This window comes from Chrysemys picta, chromosome 14, assembly GCF_011386835.1.
Source record: "Chrysemys picta bellii isolate R12L10 chromosome 14, ASM1138683v2, whole genome shotgun sequence".
NCBI classification, from domain to species: Eukaryota; Metazoa; Chordata; order Testudines; family Emydidae; genus Chrysemys; species Chrysemys picta.
In genome coordinates this window covers 19,561,629-19,582,717 of record NC_088804.1, presented here as the reverse complement: position 1 = coordinate 19,582,717, position 21,089 = coordinate 19,561,629, and the positions used below count along the sequence as shown (strand labels likewise).

General features: G+C 40.9%; 1 long non-coding RNA gene across 1 annotated transcript; it reads right to left on the bottom strand.

The window, feature by feature from the left end:
- Window positions 1-729: 729 nt before the first annotated feature.
- Window positions 730-20,718, bottom strand: LOC122173916 (uncharacterized). Its single transcript, XR_006174948.2, has 4 exons — window positions 20,551-20,718; window positions 19,045-19,274; window positions 4,316-4,449; window positions 730-1,829 (listed from the first exon to the last, which is right to left on the bottom strand). It is a non-coding gene; the product is annotated as an uncharacterized LOC122173916 (long non-coding RNA).
- Between the last annotated feature and the right edge of the window lie 371 nt (window positions 20,719-21,089).

The following is a 21,089-nucleotide window of genomic DNA, read 5'->3' as shown; positions in this document are numbered from 1 at the left end:
TAGAAAGATTGTAAGGAGCCTTCTATAGGTGATAACTAAAAGAGATCTTCCTTTAGTTCCAATGGTAGAAGCTGGTATTTCTGGAGATCAAGGACCAGAATTCTAGTCCCAGCTCCAGAGGTCTATGTGGCTTATTATTGGGAGGTGGTAACATTTCCATAGTTAAGCTCCTGATCCTGCAAACACTTATTGCTTAAGTATATGCATAATGTTTGCAAGATCAGGGCCCAGGTTTGAAATCACACTCTTGTTGTAATGCTGATTAGGATCCCCATTAAAGAAAGAAAAATCATCATCTTGTTTCACAGCAATCTAATCCCTGACCTATGGATCGTTGATTTTTTATACTACTTTTATATTTTGGATTATGTTATCTAAATATTTGCTTTTAAGGGAATATCAGTTAATATGTTTTGTGACTGAGAGTAGGAATTTTTAGTAATTTTTTTAGTAATTGCTGTTTCATGAGAATAATTTTCTATATTGTTTAGTAGGAAAAGTATATAGTACAATCCATATTTGTTAATATTATATATGTATGTGGACTTGCAGTTTAGGGTGATCTATATATGTATCATTAGTGGATAAATATAATTTTCATAAGGGTTTCTGTTTTTATATTTAAAGATTATGTTTACTGATAAAAATAATATTTATTTTGGGTCAGAGTTAAAGTTATTGTGTTATGAAGAAAATGACACACCTTATACATAGTTTCACAGATCATAGTTTTTTAGTCTTGTCCAAAAATATTATGTTTTGTATTTATAGTTCTTTTAATTAAAATATCTCCAAACACCTTAAAACACCATATGATAATTAATCAGTTCAGCAAACCTAAGACTAGATACATTTTATTATTTCCATTTAACAAATGGAAAGTAAGGCACAGAGAAGCAAATTAATTTAACCAAGGTCATGCAGAATGTCATGCTGAGAATAGACCCTCATTTTTTCTCTAATCTTTAGACAACATTCCCTTCCTTACAGATATTATTATTTTGTATTTAATTAGCTAAAAAGAACAAAAACATTCACATTCATTTTTATTTAGTTATTGCTAAAACACTTGACAAGGCTCATTCACACTGTAAAAATTTAAATGCGTGTGATTTTAAAAAATGAGGAGTGATATTTTGAAAGTCTCATTGAAACACATTCATTACAAGAGTGAAATACTTTCAAAACTGTCATAAAATTAAGCACAAATGAATTAATCTTTTCTCAACAGTGAGTAAAACTTGGCAGGTCTGCCTTGAGATTTCTCACTGTTTGAGACTGAGAAGTATGGTGGCCAGTGGTTGGAGAGATCGATGCTCAGATTTTGTAGCTGAATCCAGCTGGTAGGGCAGAAGTCCAGCATCCTTTCAAAACATTCATACAAGGCTTGATACTGCCAGATTCTGAGCACTCTAGTCCCAACCAAGCAAAGCACTGGGGCAGATGCCCAATTTTAAATTTGTGAATAGTACCATTGAAGCTAATGGGACTGCTCACATGCTTACAGTTAATTACTTGCTTAAGAGTGTGATTTTCAAAAGTCCCTAAAGGAATTGAGTGCCTAACTCCCTTAGGCACTTCTGAAAATCCCATCCTAAGTGCTTTGCTATATTGGGACCAGAATACTCAGCACCTAAAAGATCAAGTTCAGAAGGACACACAATTTATGTATGCTTTCTTTGAGAAGGATATGAGTAAGTGGAATTGTTGAAGGTAATACAATACACCAATTGAAGAAAGAGCCATTCTGTCAGTGGCATGATGAGTACATTGGAGGTGCAGGAACTCTTGGCCAACCATCGATGTAAAGATTGAATGTAGTAACTTTTCTATGGAATAAAACAATTTAAATATTGAATTTTGGAAGCATATTTTATAGAGTTGGACAAAGCAGCAAGAATGCAGTGCAAAACAGGCAATAAGAGAGTAATAACACTAAATTACTTGGCCTTTTTTACATCTACTGTAATTCTCTATATGTTGTTTTTAAACATTTGCAAGAAAAAATACTAGGCTCTATGGGATATTTAAGCTATTTCTGCAAAGTGATACATTATTTACCATAAATACAAGCCCCAATCTTTTTCATTGTATTTTTGTTTTGATTTAACCAATGATCATCCTCCCCATAAATAGTAAATATTGTTAGAAAATTACCAATTGGATAAACCACATATGGTTTTTGCAATTCACATCTCACAGTATCATGGAAAAGAAGACAATAGCAACTGTGAGTGCAAACATCCAAGAGTGTTCTTAGGGTTTTGGGGTACAGTAATGTAAATTTGTTACTGGTTTCTCATTGCTAGTAAGACTACTTTGTTTCCTTCACACTCCTCAGTGCATTTTCTATCTGTGTTATTTAGGAACTTGGAAGGCAAAGAAGCTGACAGAATCATAGTATGTTTAAATGTGCAAAATGCGTTCATAAAAAAGCTATTTTACTTTTTCACATGTAAACATTGATTGTTACTTCTTAGATGTGGTAGTTTAATTTACATAGTAGCATGATATTCTGAGCAAACAATATAAAATACCACAGGAAAGGAATTTAGGAATAGGCTAAAGATCTCCATATAAGGAGATTGGACTAAACCTACTTTCTACACATTTTTACAGATTTCCTGAAAAATGTAAGCTTTAAGACCCCAAATCTGCAAAGACTTAGACATGTGCAGTGTTGCCAACTCATGATTTTATCCTGAGTCTTGCATATTTGATGTTTTTCTAATATGCTCTTCTGACACAGATGATAACTTGAGAATTTCAGTTTTCATTTTTAAAAGGGTTACAGAGAAAAGCTTGAAAATGTGAATCATAAAGTTTCAAAAGCACGAAGACAAATAAAAAAACCCTCAAATTTATTATTTTAAATGTCTCATGATTTTTAAGCCAATCTTGTGATTTTTGGAGTCTGAGTCATCATTTTGGATTATTTGGAATTGGCAGTCCTGATGTGACAATTGACTTCAGTCAGATTACTCACAGTAAAGGAAGTTAAGCATGAGTGTAAATGTTTATCAAAAACATATAGGTATATTTTGTAATATGGATTTTTAGGACCTCATAGGAACCACTCTTCAGGGTTTCCTAAGAAATTACTTCTAATGCCTCGATCCTGCAAATACTTATGCATATGCGTAAACATTACGCATGTGCCTAGGCCCATTGAAGTCAATGGAACTACTTATGTTTGTGAGGTTAAGTATGTACATAAGTGTGTGCAGTGTAGAAGCAGGATTTTATAATGTCCCATGAGAATTAATGTATGATTTGAGTTCATCCTGTCAGCCACCGTTTTTGAATAGCAGAAAGGAATGACAGACCAGAACAATCCTTATGACTGATTATGGTCACCCTTTTGTTTTAGGATAAGTTATAATGTCTACTATGGTTTCCTATATGTATTACAAATTAGGCACGCTAGTTAAATATATATTTCTTTGTTTTAAGGTTTAGTAAGTAAGAGACAGGATCTTGTATTGTATCTATGTTAAGGAGATTAGAGGAATGTTGAGGGCCTGAAGCACTAATATGAATTGTTTTAGTTATAAGATTTAGCAAGTCTTGATTTACAATGTATTCTGCTGAATATACAATACTGCTGTCTGTATACCTTTGAAGGTTTCTGTAAGAGATTGTTTGTGTGAATGAGGAATGCATGCATCAGGAAAAGATAAGGTATGAAAGCCATCACAAATGTCCAGATGGTGAGAGACTTGGAAAGACCAGGAGACAATCAGAAAACATCCATTGTATCCGATGCTAAACATGTTAGCAGCATTGACGACCTCAGAGGTGAGGCAGGCACCCCAAAGGTGAGACAACAAATAGAAGATAATGATGGGAAGCCCGACAATAACTATCAAATGATAACACCACTTAAGGACTAATGGTTACAGGATGACATTGCAAAATGCATGGACTCAAATGGGAATTTACAACTATAAAGCTGGGGTGTTTTGCCATGGAACTCTGGGTTCAGTCCTGCAAAGCCTCGGAGCATCGGATCGCAACCAACAAGAGCCCAGCTCCTCACTCGTGCTCAATCTAACTGGCCATTAGATTGACTTGAGCTACAACAGACTGGTAACTATAACCATCAACTGCCAGGACTCTGTGTGTTTGTGTGTGTATGTGTGTGTGTAACTAAAAAGCACATGCTAACTGTTGTATTTTCAATAAATGCACCATATTTGCCTTCTCCTATAAAAGATCCCGTGTGCTTTGTATAGCATAACAGCAGGATCAGGGCCCAAGATGCAATGCTGGATTAGCTCTTTGGGAGCATTGTGTAATTTAGCGTACATCTCACCTTTTCTCAACCAGGCCCTGTTCATTCCCTCTTTGATGCCTGGCTCTTGGATCTTGAGTTCTTCTAGCTGTCTCACTATGTAGAAATTTCAGGACTAGGCCGTTCTCATGGTTTTTCTGTATGTGACTTTGACGCTGTTAGAAAAAAAATTGGATATGGTAAGGTTTCTAACAATCCTTTTTATTTTCAACCATATGCTGGTATGTGACTCATTGTGAGTTCATGGAGCTCAGTGGAAATGCTTAAGTGTGTCAGGCCCTATAGGCAACTATTGTCTTGCTTTTTTTTAGCAAGGGAGGGAAGCAAATGGGTGTCTGCTATTATGTGGCAGAAGTAGCCCAGGTAAATTCCTGTTATTAAATTTCTTTATTTAAGCATTAGCACTCAATAGCCAATAAAATGTATTTCCTTGCACCATAGCAAGGCTCAGCCCTTATTTTAACCCAATGTAGATTTTATAATATAATATTCTAAAGTCAATGTGATGGGGTTACAATATGGAGTTACTGAGCTAATGTGGATGCAATCAGCCCTGCCTCCCTACACCTTTAAGAGATGTCAGACTTGGAGGGAAAAGCTTAAAAGGGGAGAACATAATACAGTTGCCTTGACCAGAGGAGATTTTTACTGAAGGTAAGTGCTTCTTGGGTGACTGTTGTATTTTGGCCCCTCCTGGAAATGTGGGTGGGTGGGCAGGCTGGTGGGCCTAGTGTTGAACCACTATTGTAAGATTATTATTCTATATGAACTGTGAGCCTAGTTGGGGCCACAACTTACTAGAAGCCCTCTGAAGAATGACAAAGAGTCCTGTGGCACCTTATAGACTAACAGACATAGTGGAGCATAAACTTTCATGGGTGAATACCCACTTCATCAGACGCATGAAGTGGAAATTTCCAGAGGCAGGTATAAATATGCAGGCAAGAATCAGTCTAGAGATAACGAGGTTAGTTCAATCCCTGGGAGAGGAACATGGTAACATCACTCAAAATTACATCTGTAGAGATGATGGTTATAGCTCTGAATTCTTGCACAAATCTGTTCTGGAATCTTATGTGTGTAGTCTCCTTAGTGCACACAACTTCCATTAATACTAATATTATCAGTGTGCCTCCTTGATGGATTTATAGATATCGTATAAAGAAAAGGGGAAAATGCATCCTTTAGATTGTAAATCTCTCCATGGTAGGAATTGTATCTTCTATATTTGTACAGTGCCCAGCACAATGCTGCTGACATCCCATCTAGGACCTTTAGGCATATACCATAATATAGATTTCTAATAAATAGAATAACAAAGTAATAAATCAGTTGAAAAACTTAAGACAATGCACTAGTAATTAATTAAATGACTCATGCCACACAGTTCTAATGTAGCAGGATCAAGTGAGGGAGACTGACTTCCTTCTACACTGAAACAAGGGAGAGGCTGAAAGTAGCGCACACTACTAGAAACACACAATCTGAGATCCCTGCAGGTACTATGTTTCTCTCTGGCAACAGTAGAATACCAGGAAAGGCTCTAACAGCCTGCATCTCTCTCCAGCAATAGCAGTTGCCTTGGGGGGGCTGCTGATGGATTGGGCTCTATCTTTTGGCAGAAGAAATTATGCAGGGAGATGCAGTTGGCAGTCCACTCATTTCCCCCTCCCCACTGCCCACCCTTGTCAGACATATCACATGCTTCAAGAGTGACTTTTGTATCTATTGCCAGAGAACAACTTTCTTTTCTTATTTAGGAGACAGCAGGCCAGATTCTTATGTGATTTACACCTACGTGAATCTAGATTAATTCCAGTAGAATTATTCTAATTACACTGGTGTAACTGCAGTCAGAATCTGTCCCAAGATTTCTTTGGCCAGATCCTCAGTTGGTGTAAATCAGTATAACTCCATTGGAGTTAGCTCAGTTTACACTGCTGAGGATCTGTCCCCTTGTTTTTAACTCAGCTGATATTAACAGTATTTAGTAGGACTTATACCAAGGTTTTTACTGCATTTTTTGTTTCAACATGATTAATTCTACAATGATTAATTTAAATAACTGAATTTTCTCTTGAGAAAAAGAATACTTTTTTTGAGATTATATAAAAAGACATGGTTGGAGGAAGAAATCTTCAGATGAGTGACTGTATATGTTCTGTAGTGTGAACATAACAAAGACTCCACCATGCTATCTCATAACAGAACCAAAACTTAATGTCAGACTAGTTTTGAAATGAAATCCAAGGAAATCTTTTAGAGAATTATTAAAAGATGCGGTCATAACATTGTATTGGGAAATAACGTTTAGTACAAAGTACAAGTATGTAGCCATTTTTTTCATAGTGCTTTTAAAAAACAGTTTCATACAGTAATTATGTTAGACTTTGTTTGCACACATTCCAACAGTGCAGAAGATATCCAGGTATAATGTGTGATCATTTATGTTGTTTAAGGTAAATATTAACAAATCCATGTGCTGAGAGGTTAATTTTTATTGTATCATGCTGTGAAAATAACTTAAATAAGAAACTGAAAGTCACTTAGCACTTAAACTGTATACTGCTAATTAGGTGAGGGCCTGGTACTGCAAACACCTATGCATTGGGGCCTTAATTAAGTACTTGTATTTTTAGATAGATTTTTTTGGTCAACATTCTGGTAAAATAATAAATTTAAAATAATAGGAAGTACAATGTAATACTGTACAATTTATCAACTTAAAAGTTCTTTTGGGTTAGTTATTCTGGGGATTTATTATGATCTTTTGAAATTACGGTACATACAAATGTTAAAAAATGTTAAATTAATGCCGGTGAAATGTCCCAGATTAACATCTATGGGACCATTTAAACTGTCATCAGCTCAGTAAAGCAGGCTAGGAAATCAAAAACTGCACACAGTGGCTAACCCCTGATCCCCCAATTTTGAAACTTTAATGGCTTCAAAATTGGGGGTGAGGGGAAGAGGGGGGGGGGGAGAAGAGAGAGAAGGACCAGAGCCTACAATTAGGTCCAAGTTTAAAACAGTCATTAAATCTGCCAAGGGTTAGCCTGACAGTCTAGAAACAGCATGCAGCCAAGAAGGGAATCAAAGTTTGAGATTAGAAGTATTTTTGTTTAGTTTATTTTTTTAAATGCTAAAGCCATTACAGCTGGATTAGAGATAGCATGTTTTTAAGAAAATCAATAGACTCTTTACACAGTTAATGCACATAGATGGTCATTTTACCAATTATTATGACAGCAAGCACCTGTGACAAGTTAGTCTGGCCCTTCCTGTAATACAAGAGTCTGGCAATATTTGCCTGATGAATATTCTGGGAAAAATAATGACAGTGATACTTCTTCTGTAGGAACTTTCTCCTTTGCAACTGCTTTGTCAACAGCCACTACATGTTGCCTCAAATTTGTCCTCTTCTTGTGAAATTGCTGCATGTTACCATTTTACAGGTGCTGTGCGAATCTTATGGTATTTATCAAACCTTATGAAAACACTATTTTCCTCCATTGAGTAGAATAGAGTGATTACAAGGACTCCCACAGCTCTGTTCACCATTGCATTACTGACCATTGGCATTTAGGCTCAGTTAGGCCTTGATTCAGCAAAGCACTGAAGTACATGCTTTCCTTTAAGCAGTTAAGTAGATCCCAGTTCAGCAAAACACAAACATGTGAGCTACACCATCACTATTGGGGAAAAGCACTGAAAGACATGTTTAACTCATATTGAAATCAATGGGGCTACTTACATGCTTAAGGGTACGTCTACACTCCCCACCGGATTGGCAGGTAGTGATCGATCTATCGGGGATCAATTTATTGCGTGTAGTGTAGATGCGATAAATCGATCCCTGATCACTCTCCCATCGACTGCTGAACTCCAGCTCAGCGAGAGGCGGAAGCAAAGTCGACAGGGGAGCCGCGGCAATTGACCCCGCGCCATGAGGATGTGAGGTAAGTCGAACTAAGATACTTCGACTACAGCTATGCTATTCTCGTAGCTGAAGTTGCGTATCTTAGGTCGATTCCCCCGTGCGCCCCCCGCCCCCAGCAAAGGCCAGGCCTTAATGTGTTTTGCTTAATCAGGGCATTAGTTTGTTGCTCTTTTCATGGGAAATCTAGTGTGATCTTATGGCAATTCCCACGATCACTGTGTACCACAACAACATATGTTAGAATAAGCAGGGGAGATAAATAAGACATTGAGATCTTGACATTTACTAGCAGGGGCAGATTTTACTACTTTTGGAAATTCATAAAGACCTCCTGGCAATTTCAAATTGTTTATAACAGGTGAGGATCGCCTGTTATAAGCATTCTAGGCATCATTCTTCTCTTGCTTTTGTGTGTGACTCCTTTACGTCAGGGGTGTAAACACAGCTGTAATCAATGGAGTTACACCACTGTAACGCTGATGTAAATGAGAGGAGTATCAGGTCCTGCTTGTGCAGCTTTTCCCAAGGTAGACCCTGACCCCATCGAAGAGTGAATCCAACAGTTGCACATTATGTGCATATTATAGGAATTAGGCAGCAAGCCAAAAAGACATAAATCTGAGTGGTCAGCAATGCAGTATGGGGCATGTAGCTGCTGAATTTCTAGCATGCCCTTCAGGCACTGCGTGTTATTCCACTGCACTATGATGACAGATGATAATTTAGAAAAGGACAAAATCACAAATATACATGTACATATACAAATGCAGTTTGCATCCCAACTGTATTTGTCAAGAAAAATGATGGTCAAAAGTCAGTGAAGATACAAAACATGGAGTGAAATTGTGGAGGGTAAATATACTATCTTGAAACAACTCATCAACATTATCACACTAAAATTGACTACTCTCCCAAATAATTCCTTAATCCTCCTACAGCCACCCCTCCAGACACACATTCAGGCAGAAGCCTAGACTGAATAAGATGAACCTCATACCATGCTCTGAAGATCACATAGGGATGGTAGACCTATGAGAGAAGCCTGAAACAGTCAGGTTCCCTTTGTTATGAATGCCCTACCTCCAATACCCAGATACTGAAATCTAGGAACTATGGTCCAGATCATTAAAGGTATTTAGATGCCTAACTCCTATTGAAATCAATGGGAGTTAGGCACCTTTGAGGATCTAGGTGTATTAGCAGAGATTCCGTAGGGTGCTTTTGCTATTATGACAGAGCATGGGGATAAAGAGGTTTCTCAGGTGGTAGCCACTCCATGGCCCAAGCCATGTAAGGATTTTTAAATTAAGCTCAACACCTTGAATTCCCACCCAGAAACAAATAGGAAGCTGGTGCAGCCTTTGGAGAACAGGTGTGATATATGATCTGTAACTGACACAGCTAAGCAAGTTGGGCTGCTGCATTCTGTACTAACTAAAGCTTTCTGAATAGTTTAAATGCAGCCCATATCTAGCACACACAGCTGCAATCAAATCAATGTCCCAGCCCCTGTATGTGCAATCGGCCTTCAGGGAAACCCCATGGCCCACATGGCCTACCTTCTGCTCATGCCCTGCCATGCTGGCCAGTTCTTTAGATGGTGGTTCCTATTGTTTCAGCAGCTTTCATTACACCAAGAGGCATTTAACTGCTCCTTCATTTAGCCTGAATAAGAGGTGCTTGTGCCCATAAACTTCATCCAGGTCTGTGATTGATGGGGGCCATTTAAGACCTTCCAGTATAACAATATTAAGAGAATGCCTCTTGTGAGTTAAGAGATGACAATTCTCTCTCTCTTCCTTCCGTGAGGTACCACAACAAAATGCTGCAGCTGGCTCTAGAGGCAGTAGTGTAGTCAAGGGTAAACATGGTAAATGGAATTTACTTACTTCTCATTTGGGGAATATGAAGTTTAATTAAAATTAGTTTACCCACTACTTTTTTACCTCCACACCCCTGCTTAGAAGTTTTGATGGTTTGTTTTCTTAATGAATCAGTGAAAACGACGGTATTATCATAGGAAAGCTTTTGGGTGAAGAAGTGGGCTTTTCATTTAGCTCTGAATGCAGCTGGGTTCGTGGTCTTTCTTATTTCTTCTGGCAGTAAGTTAAGTATTCTCTGAACCCTGTATTCTGATGGCAAAGTCCACCCTGGAGAAAAGGGGTAGATTTTTTTGTTCACTGTCTTGCCCTTTGAAATGCATTTATAGACCTTTAAAGCTCTCTCCTTCTCTATATCACAGATAGGTTGTCACCAATAATTGCACATATATAGCACCTTTCATCATGTGATCCTAAAGTACTTTGAAACTAAGGGCTCGATCACAGAATGCTCCGCACTGATTTTAATGGGAGTTTTGCCTGAGTGAAGACTGCAGGATTGGACCTTAACAGACAGTAACTTGAGCTCTCAAATTGGAAAATGAGTCTCCTTGAAGAACCTGTCTGGTTCAAAGAAGTCTGATTGTGTATTCTCCCTGAGACTGCTGATTTACCAGAGCAGTGGGAAAATTATAAAAGACAACATTCTGTGTTCCACCTGAGTACTAAGGGAGCCTGAGGCATTATAATGTTCTTGGATATGAATGCCTATTTTATATTGCTAGGCTTTTTCAAGCAACAGTAACATCACTTACAACTGTACTACCTAGTGTTTTCTTCCAACCCTCCCCGCCTAGACTGATCATGTTTGTACAGGAAACCTTTGAATCACAAGCTTTCTTTTATTCAGTGAGGTCACTGTAATAAGGTTATCCTAGGTCTCATGAGATGCATCTTGAAACATGGTCTGGTTTGCAGCAGGATAATTCAAAGAAGGTAATGTGATGAAATTGTTAGCCATCCCATCTGGTATGGTAATATTGAGCTTTGCCAGTGGTGTCACTACAATTTTTCATATTAAAACTGCTTCTTTAGATTCCTGTAATGCTTTATTAGCTTGTCTCAGGTGTGTGAATAGAACACTTCTGTGTTCAACGTTCTTCATGGAAAGTGTAGGATTGTCTTTTTTTTTTTTTAACTAAACCATTAGACTTCATTCATAAAAGGTTAAATATATATATACACAAAGTCAACACACAATTAAATACAAAAATCTCTTAAGCTTTTATATGTGAAATAAATCTGTGGGGGTTTTATGATTAACTTGTAGGAAGATGATACAGTTATAGGGCTGCATGGGAGAATTTATAGCTTGTCAGCTGTGTAAAGATATCATCTTCCAAAGTATTTTCTGGGTGACATGGCAACAAAATTCACCCAGACATTAAACAGAAATCCTTTGTAAGCTCTGTCTGAGTTAGCTGTGATACTGATTAAAAGTGAATTTCTCTCTAAATGAGCTAAAGCAGGCACATCATTTAAACATCTGCGGAGTAAAATAAACATCCATTTTAATAATGTAGGGACTAAATCCTGCCCTGGTTGGCCCAGCAGGGATAAGCAGTTTGGATTCCATGGGCATACCACAGGGTTGGGAGGTGCTTCAAGCCACGCCAGACAATATCCATTGCTGCCCATCTTACACCAGATCTCCCAGGGGAAAAAGTATACTATACTGCATTATTTGTGAAATCATATGCAGTTATGTAACTTAAGACTGTACAATGTTTACAAACATGGGGCAGAGTTAAGGTTGTATGCACAGCCCCAACCTTGCTATTCTTTACTTTTTAGTGTTTATACAAGCAAGGTCAATACTCTCTTCAGGCAGCTTTTTTAATGGAATTTCCTAATTTTTCCTTTCTTTTTTAAAGAAGAAACAAACGCTAATATCCGAAGGTTTCAGAGTAGCAGCCATGTTAGTCTGTATCCGCAAAAAGAACAGGAGTCCTTGTGGTACCTTAGAGACTAACACATTTATTTGAGCATAAGCTTTCGTGGGCCCACTTCTTCGGATGCATATCCGAACATTTCTTGCCGCCACAGAGCTACTCTTGTGTTTAGCCTCTCCACACACTCTGGGCTAGCAGCAGAGGAAGCTGCTGCCGCAGAGGAAGCTGCTGCCACAGTGGCACGCTGGTTATATGTACAGACTAGATTAACTTTTTAAAATAATTATAGTTTGGGAGCCAAATTCATCCATTAACTTTGGTGGAGTTATATCACGGATGAATTTGGTCCTTTATCTTCCTAGGATATGCAATAATTTTAATTTGTTTAAACAGTAGCCACGAGTATATTTGCACATTGACCCTTCTGTAAACAGCCTTGGCCTTCTGGGCTGTACTAGCTCTGGAAACCCTGGGATGCTGATTTCATGGCGGGCCAACCAAGCCATGACTGGCCAAAGACAGAAGACCAAAGTGGAAACATCCCACCAAAAGTGCCCAACTGCATGACACAAACTTGCTTTGGACAAGGGAAGAGAGGTCATGGGAATAAGCTCCTCAACAATTCTTTATATTGGAACCAGTGCTCCCTCTTCTGGGCCCATGTAGCACATGGAATTCCTACCTTCCTAGGGCTGGAGTAACTTGTCTGTAGAGAGAAAACCAACTTACCACATATTCCTGGAGGTAGGTTGGGAAGGAACCTTCTGACTACATCTTTCATATCTGCTGCCACTGGCTCTTGGAGGGTGCTTTTCTCCATTGGATCTGAAGCTCTTGCCTCCTCTTGCAGTGACTGCTATCTGAAAAGCTTTCTCCTGAAGGGCACTCACGCTGTACCCAACTGCAGGTTTTAGACTAATTAATTTTTCAGAAAATGAGAGTTGCAAACCTTCCTTCATCTCTCTGGTTGGCAGATCCATTGAGGAACCTGCTTTCAGCTGTGGCCCCTTCTAATTTTTCCCATGACTTTACTGATTACGACAAGCCCTGCAATATCATTCCTATCATCATGACTGCTTCATGGTAATTAAGCACAGCAGAGTAAGAGGGTAACCCCCATAGTTGATACCAAGTGGGAACATAAGAACCTGCAGGGCTAAAACCTGCAACCACAGGGGATTCTTCGGGGCCCCTGACATCACCACATCATCACCACTAGAGCCTTAGACAAGGCATTCCTGGGAGGACCCTGCAAAGCTAGGCTTGGCAGGAAGTACTGCCCCACAGAGCCCGAGTGGCAACCCCTCACAGCCCACTGATTGGCTGATACCAGTATACAAACCAGGAAGCCATGATTAGGGGCTGTCTGAGCAACAACATAGACTGCTTGCCTGCTTCAGCTCCAGATCCTAAAACCTTAAAGGGAACAAGTCACTCAGAACTTTGAGATGTGACAGTTGGTGTTTCCTACATACCGACTATGATATTATATGTGGCACAAACCATGTAGAAAACATGTTACGTTGTGCTTGTAACCTAGTAAAGTTCATTGAGGTAGGCAAAATTTGGAAGTGTTCACTTCTATTTATCTAGGAGCTTATACTTTGCTCATCACTGTGGTATTGGAGCACTGCTTCATTACTTGGGGATAGCTGTGGCATTTAGTCACAGTCCTGGCTAATAGGTGATGCAGAACTTCACAATTCTAGGGGTAGCATGGGAAGGATTGTCTTGGAGGCACAGTCCCTCTGTGGGAGTGGGTAGAACCCCACCCCCCACCCCCCGACCCCAACAACAAAACTTGATTGGCTGATGGGGGAAGTGCCACACCAAAACAAGGACACAGAACTGGCTACAGCCCAGCCAGGAGGCTTTGAGTCAATGAGCAGATGGGTGGGGAGGAGGGCGATGGGACAGAGGGACTAGCCTGTAAGTGCAGGAAGTTTGGAGGGGAACAAAGGGTCTGAACCACTACAGCAGGACCAAATCACAGATGCTACACTGGGGCAGAGAGACACCAAAGTGCAAGGGTGCTCAATCTCAACTGGGAGCTGTTGAAAGGAGAACTCACTGCTGCACTGGTGATAGCAAAGGGGACCCTCTGCAGATGCACAGTTTGGAGCTGACAGGACAGCAAAGCCCACACAGCTGGACCCAGCATTCTGATCTCACAGAGCACACCAGTGTCAGAGTACAGGAACAGGTTAGACTGATCCATGGGGGTTTGAACTGATTTGGGATGGAGAGTCTATGTGCCTAGCTAATCAAGGTGTGTGTGTCGGGGAAGGGCTGTATGCTGTAACGGGGCAAGGAAGTATGTGTAACCCCTTCTAGGAATCCTCCCCTGAGTTTACTCCTACTTTGCCTGGGTTAGATTAAGTGTTCTGAGTGTGGTACCTGTTACAGGGTTAATTCTGACCACTAGGAGAGAGGGTTGGTGTTTGTGCAGAGGCATGTGGCTGAGACTTGGGACCCCTTCCTCAACTCAGGGAATCTTCCACCTGATAGCTGGTGTCAGGAACAGGATTTGGGGAGGTTAGGCAGGGACCCCTGAGGTCACTGTCTGAGGTACAGGTATTTGAAGGTCAGGGACATCTTTGAGAAACTCTCAGCCAACCCCTCACAACACTGTCCTTGTCCTGGCAGTCTGCCCTGTTGCAGTGATTATGGCATACTACATGGGGGGAGGGAGCATGGATACCCCAGTTTACAGGTGATGGCCAGACTAACTTCATGATTTTCTGGGTGTGGCTGGAATCCACCTGTACTGCCTCCCCGAGTACCAAAGGTTGGGATCCTGTCAGGCCAGCTGAATCCCCTGCTAGATGCCTTCTCAGGCTGCTTCCTCTCTAGATGGTGCAGCATGCTCTGTGGGCTGCTGTGGGAGAAGGTTGCCTTCTTGCCTGTCTCCTACAGGGAAATTTGTGTCCAGAAGGACTAGGGAAGATCTGGCCACTAGCCATCATTTTCAGCCCCCAACTAAAACCTCTCCAGTGCATCATCAAGGATCTACAACCTATCCTGAAGGACGATCCCTCACTCTCACAGATCTTGGGAGACAGGCCAGTCCTTGCTTACAGACAGCCCCCCAACCTGAAGCAAATACTCACCAGCAACCACACACCATACAACAGAAACACTAGCCCAGGAACCTATCCTTGCAACAAAGCCCGTTGCCAACTCTGTCCACATATCTATTCAGGGGACACCATCATAAGACCTAATCACATCAGCCACACTATCAGAGGCTCATTCACATGCAATGGGGGAGAAACAGCAGACTGTGTCTGCTCATCTCCCCCAAGTAATTTACAGTAGCTGGCAGCTGGTGAGCTCTGTGGGTTACAAGATACTGAAGTACAACTTGGGACTTAGACTCCTTTTGTCAGCCTGACTGTTCAAGGGAACTTGTTCATATTTGCACACTTTTTTGATCATTGGCTCACTTTACAGGCTTGGGCCTAATGTGTATGAAACCCAGTTTTACAGCCGAATGCATTACTTGGATAAACAACATAATAATTACGCCTACATGCCACAAATCTGACACTTACACTGGATCACAGTGCTGAGTGCATCACACTGACCCTTAGTGTGGTTTTAGAAAGCATTTCACATCCATAGGGTATGTGTTTTTTAAGTAAGAGAATCCTCAGGCATCACCCCAAGCTTAAACACATGTGTACACTCCATTTTTCATGCAATGATTAAAGTCCCCACATCAGGCATATAACATTACTTACCAGAGGTGACTTGCTGTCTTCACCCCCACCCCCTCCATTTTTCAGTGAAATGAGGTTTGTCTCCTCAGGGCTCTACCATTTCCTTTTACTTTCTCCATGCCCGTAGGCATGGAGCAGCAGATGTTGAAGCCCTTTCCTATATCCTCTGTTGGCTGTAGTGAGTGATTTTCATGCTTGGTGTATACAGGACCCTCATTAGGAGAGATTAACTTTAGCCAGGAGATCTCTCTCTGGTTTGGAGAAGTTGAGCTGTCTCCTTCTGTTGTATATGGCAGTAACTTCACCTTGTGAAGCAGCTGTGATATGTCTGTTCACTCTAGTGAAAATGTAGGTTAGTGCCTAACTACTGAAGAAGCAAGTCTGAGTATGTTGTATGCATTATTGTATATGTGTTACAGTCTTCTTGAGGATGTTTATACATGGGGGTGGGGGAGCTAATGCCTCCATCTCATAGGAGTCTATTGATATAGTGGAATTATGGGAGTGGCAGGGCATGGAGAGGTTAAGTAGAAGGCATTCATACCTCATTTGTGCTGTGGAACACAACTCTATGCCATCTCCACTGCAGACTCATAGGAGGAGCAATGAGGGACAGGACAAGTAAGCAGATCCCTTGCCAAGTAGATCCACTGGTCTGACCCACACAGAGCAGCATGTAGGGGCTGTGGATGCTACTGAACCTCTGATGCTGCAGTAGCTGCTGTGTGGGTACGCTGCACCTTATTCTCAGTTTGTGAGAAGGATTCTGACTCCTGGCATAGTTCCTTTGTTCACAGAACACATACTTTTGAAGGACCTGATACAAAGCTGACTGGGGTCTATGGAAAAGCTTCTGTTGGTTTTAATGGGTTTGGAATCATGGCCTAGATTACATTTTATATTTTTGCCTGCAGTTGTTTTTGTGTGTGTGCATGTCTCTCCATCTGCCTGTCTCTGAACTGAAAGTTAACTCTTTTTATGCCCATCAATACAAATACAATTTTTCAGGCATCTCTCCAGGCACCTTTTAGTCCCAGTGTAAGGTTCTGTTTATTATATTGTTACCAAAGCTCATATTAAAAACTGTTTTAATTATTTTGTATTTCCCCGAGAAAGTTATAACAAAGTCTGGGTTATGGATGCTGGAATCTCTGCTGCCTTAAGCTATTTGAGCCTAAAGTGCAGACTAATTGCTCAAGTCTTCAAATCTCCCAACTGGAAAGAGATTCCTACCTGTAATTGAGTTTATTAGCTGTGTGCATACCTTCAATTCTCTAGGGTATAACTCAGGGATAATAAAGGGAATAATATCTCAAAGCCATAAGTGGCTCTAAATTAAGTCCCACAGTTACTGTATAATTTGTCTCTTTTTGTTTCTCCTATCCTAGTAATTATTGAGAGGCCCCACTGGATAAAAGGGAAGCAGAGAGAATTTTGGATGAAATAGCTAGGACCACTAAGCGGTACGTCTGGATGTGTGTAGCATGAATTAAGTCATTACTGGTCCCCAGGTTGTGACTCTGTCCTAGATTTGGTATATCATTTATTTCATGAGAAAGTCTTTGCTGCTGTGAAAAATTCTCTAATGTAGAATGTTCACTCTAGAGCTCTACTGATTACTCCCCACATCCCATCCTCAAAAGACTGTAGTTCTGGGGGATGACCTAATCCGAAGGTAGAATTAAAATGGTAGTGGCTGTGTCTCTTGCTCTGGCTTTACTGGGCAAACTTAAATATGAAGAATATTCTGAATTTTAACAATTGAAGAGCTGGCACAGTGACCTAGCACTGGTGCTTTGCATTGCCAAGCAAACCTAGGGTTGATGCAAGAAATCTCCACCCCTCCTTGCATGCCGATTAGGGTGACCAGATGACAGAAGTGAAATATTGGGACGCGGGGGATCCAGGATCCAGCAGGCTGTAGCACTCTGGGGAGTGGGGCTGTAGCACTCCTGCCGGCCGGCAGGTACTCAGCTGCACTGCCCCAGGGCCCGGAAGAAGAGGTGAGCAGTGCCGGCTTGCCGTGGTCCCCCCGATATCGGGACAAAGTGCGTCCCGACCAATGTAAGGTCGGGACGCGGGACAAGTCCCCTAAAATCAGGACTATCCCGATAAAATCGGGACGTCTGGTCACCCTAATGCCGATTAAAGGCAGCAACAATAAAAATCATTGTGCTCTCTCCTGTTGCCTTCAGGAAGCAAGGTGGCTGAAAGTAGGTGGGGCCATAGCTACATTCTTCCCCACTGCCCCACAGAGCTGGACTGACATTGTGGAGTAGCACAGGGAGTGATTGTACTGACCCTGCTCCTTCCTGGGCACTGTGGCTCTACATTGCACCATGGTTGGTACATGGCGCTAAATTCTAGTCCAGGATAGGCAAATCACAGGCAGCAGCAGTGAAAGCTATTCCAATTCTACCTTGCAATTTTGTTACTGTTCAGATTATAAACACATTGATTGTATTTTGATGCTCTCACAACTTACATTTCAAGGCTCTAGACATTTTGACAAATGTCAGCATAAGTGTGAATTCATGCCAGGTCATTAATATGCTTCCCAACAAATGCTATGTAACCTTGCATCAGTTTAGCATAGCATCTCTATAATATTTTATGTGAATTCTTGGCTGAGTGTGTGTGAGTGCATGTGTGTGAGCGCAAGAGAGAGAGAGCAAGCACCTGTGTTTTTAAGGTATATGCATGCACTTTGGACATAGTTTCAAAATAAATTTCTGTATCCTCTAGGTCCATTAACACACCATGTGGATGTCCTTCTACTGAAGAATGGAATTCTATTCTCTGTATTCTCACTGCTAATACTGCAGACACTTTTATTTGCAGGACTCCCAAATTATGGATGCTCTTTCTTGCTTTCTTTCTTTCTTACTTTCTGTTTCTGCTTTCACCTGCCCATGAAATACCCAAAACTACCTGGATAAGGACCTCAGGATTTGGACTTTCATTTATAAAGCAGTTTACAAAATCATGCTAAAGGTCAAGTTTCTCTGTGCTATACTTGCAACCCCACTGAAGTTAGTGGAATTACATGGGTGGGTATGAGGGCAAGATTTGGCCTATTAAAAATCTCCCCACCTAATCTGTGTGTGTGTGTGTGTGTGTTCTTTTCTTTTTCCAGTATAAAAAAAAAATCTTGCAGGAGTCACTGATTCTGCAGAAAGCCTGCAGTAGCAGTGAGAGCGCTAGACACAGTGAAACAGGGGCTTAAACCAGAAGAGAGTTTAAAGGGGAAGAAACCATCAATCCTTCACTTTGGATGGAAAGTTACAGCAGGCTGGACTTCTGCAAAATTTCTTACCTGGAACCTCAGTCACTGTGGGCATATTAAGAGGTCCAGTAGTCAGCTGGAGAGGCTATAATTATCCCACACTTGGTCCTGACATCAGTAATGGTGGAGCTGGTGACTGGTTTTAGCAAGACACTAGACAAACCCAAGAGCTTGGGGGTCAGCGTGTAGGCTCTTATTTCCACTCTGTACATTTTTAACTTTTGAAGGGGTCTCTGCTGCTGCAAACACAAAGAAATATCCTGCAAATGACAGAAATATTATTCCACTGAGGTCAAGTTCAAGAAAAATTGTAAATATATATTGCTTGTGTTTGTGGTTGAGATTTTTTGTTAATATGAAGCAGCTGGTACTGAGACTTGATGTGACACTCATATCCCTGAAGACTAGAAGTCCCAGTCCCAGGAATTCTATTTTCACCTTACAAGATACAAGACACTCCCAGTGGTGACCTCAGCCTGTTCCCCACTATGGGCGAAAAAAAAAAAGCCACTTAGATGGTCTGCAGGCTTTGCTGGCAGGAGATGTTCAGTACAACTGCATGTGGTGTGTTCTGCATCTGTCACTAGTCCCAAGTCTAGTCTCTTCCTGTGCAATTTGCTGTTACTAAATCCATAGCGGGGTTGAGGGACTGTGCCAGTACTGGTACTCTGGAGTCCCCTACTTCCACACTAGCTATAAAAACATTTGGGCCTGAGAGACAGATGGACCACCCCCTTCCCTTCTGGCAACAGCAGACTTGGTTTAACCAGTCATTGGGGTCCCAGATCTGTGAGAGAATGACCCTGATTGGAGATGTAGAACTGTCACTAGGAGTGACTTTAGAAGTGTAATACTCCCAGCCCAGGGCCAGTTTTAAAACTGGAGTTTTATTAAATTTAGTATTTAAAAAACCAAACCAAAACAGCTTGCACAAGTTCTATTGCTGCTCCATCCTTTCACAAAACACAAAACTCTGCTCCAATCAGAGGTATCCCCTCAACAGACCTTCAATCCTTAAAAAGGGACAAGGCACAGGTAAATCTAACCATTACTTTCTCTTATGAGCGCAACAGAAGCACATTTACTTCAACATCACCCCTGACATATTGTTGATACATATTGTCACTATAGGAGCTCCAGGAAACCAATTATAGTGCCCTTGAATCTAGCAGCACCTGATATGAGTGGCTAGGGAGCAGTTAGCTAGAAAACAGGACTGTAGATGGTTCCACATAGCTTGGGGAGAAGGTCATTTGGGGAGTGGACCAGGAAGGATGATCTCCTGAGGAGACTGGAGAAACCAGAGTCCCTGTTTCTCTGTCAGGGCAGGATGGAGAGACTTTTTTGACTTTTCTGAGCCTCCCATTAACTCTCATCAGCATGAGCCAAATACAGAATGTTTGTTCCTTCTTAATAAATCTAAAACTGTATATTTGGCTTAACTTAATACAAAAGATTGATCATTTCTTCCTGTCTTACAACATGTCATGTGGATTCAGTTGCCATGTGATATCCCCCTAAATGGCTGCATCATACCTCGTTTAGAGTCCAGCATGAGCATCTTGCTTGAGCATCTTCACTCCCAATATGCCCCCTTTTCCTGCCCTGCAGGATGCAGTAGATCTGTAGAGAATTGGTAGTGGACCCGCACAGCCCAATGCAGCATGTGGAATAGCCTCTGATGCAGCAGATGAGCTAGTGTAACTGTGAAGAATTACAGTAGCAGTCAGCTCCAGAGGAGGCACCTACTGTACTGAATGTTCCCAAGCAGGATCATGTCCCTATACAAACAAATCACTAAAGGGTTGGGGAGGGGGAGGATTCAACTGTAAACAGTAACAAATACTGCATTATAGAACCATCTCCAAGAAAAGGGACAAAAGCAAGTCAGAAGCATTTCTAAGCACAAATAATATAAGTAAACATATACCTATAAAATACTGGTATTTTAAATTTAATTTTTTATTTAAAGTAAATCTTCACCTCACTCCCACAAGTCATGTTCTCTTACACAGCATCAAAATGAGGCTGTCTGAACATGTAGACACAAAGGCAGCACTGAAGTTTCCTTAGCA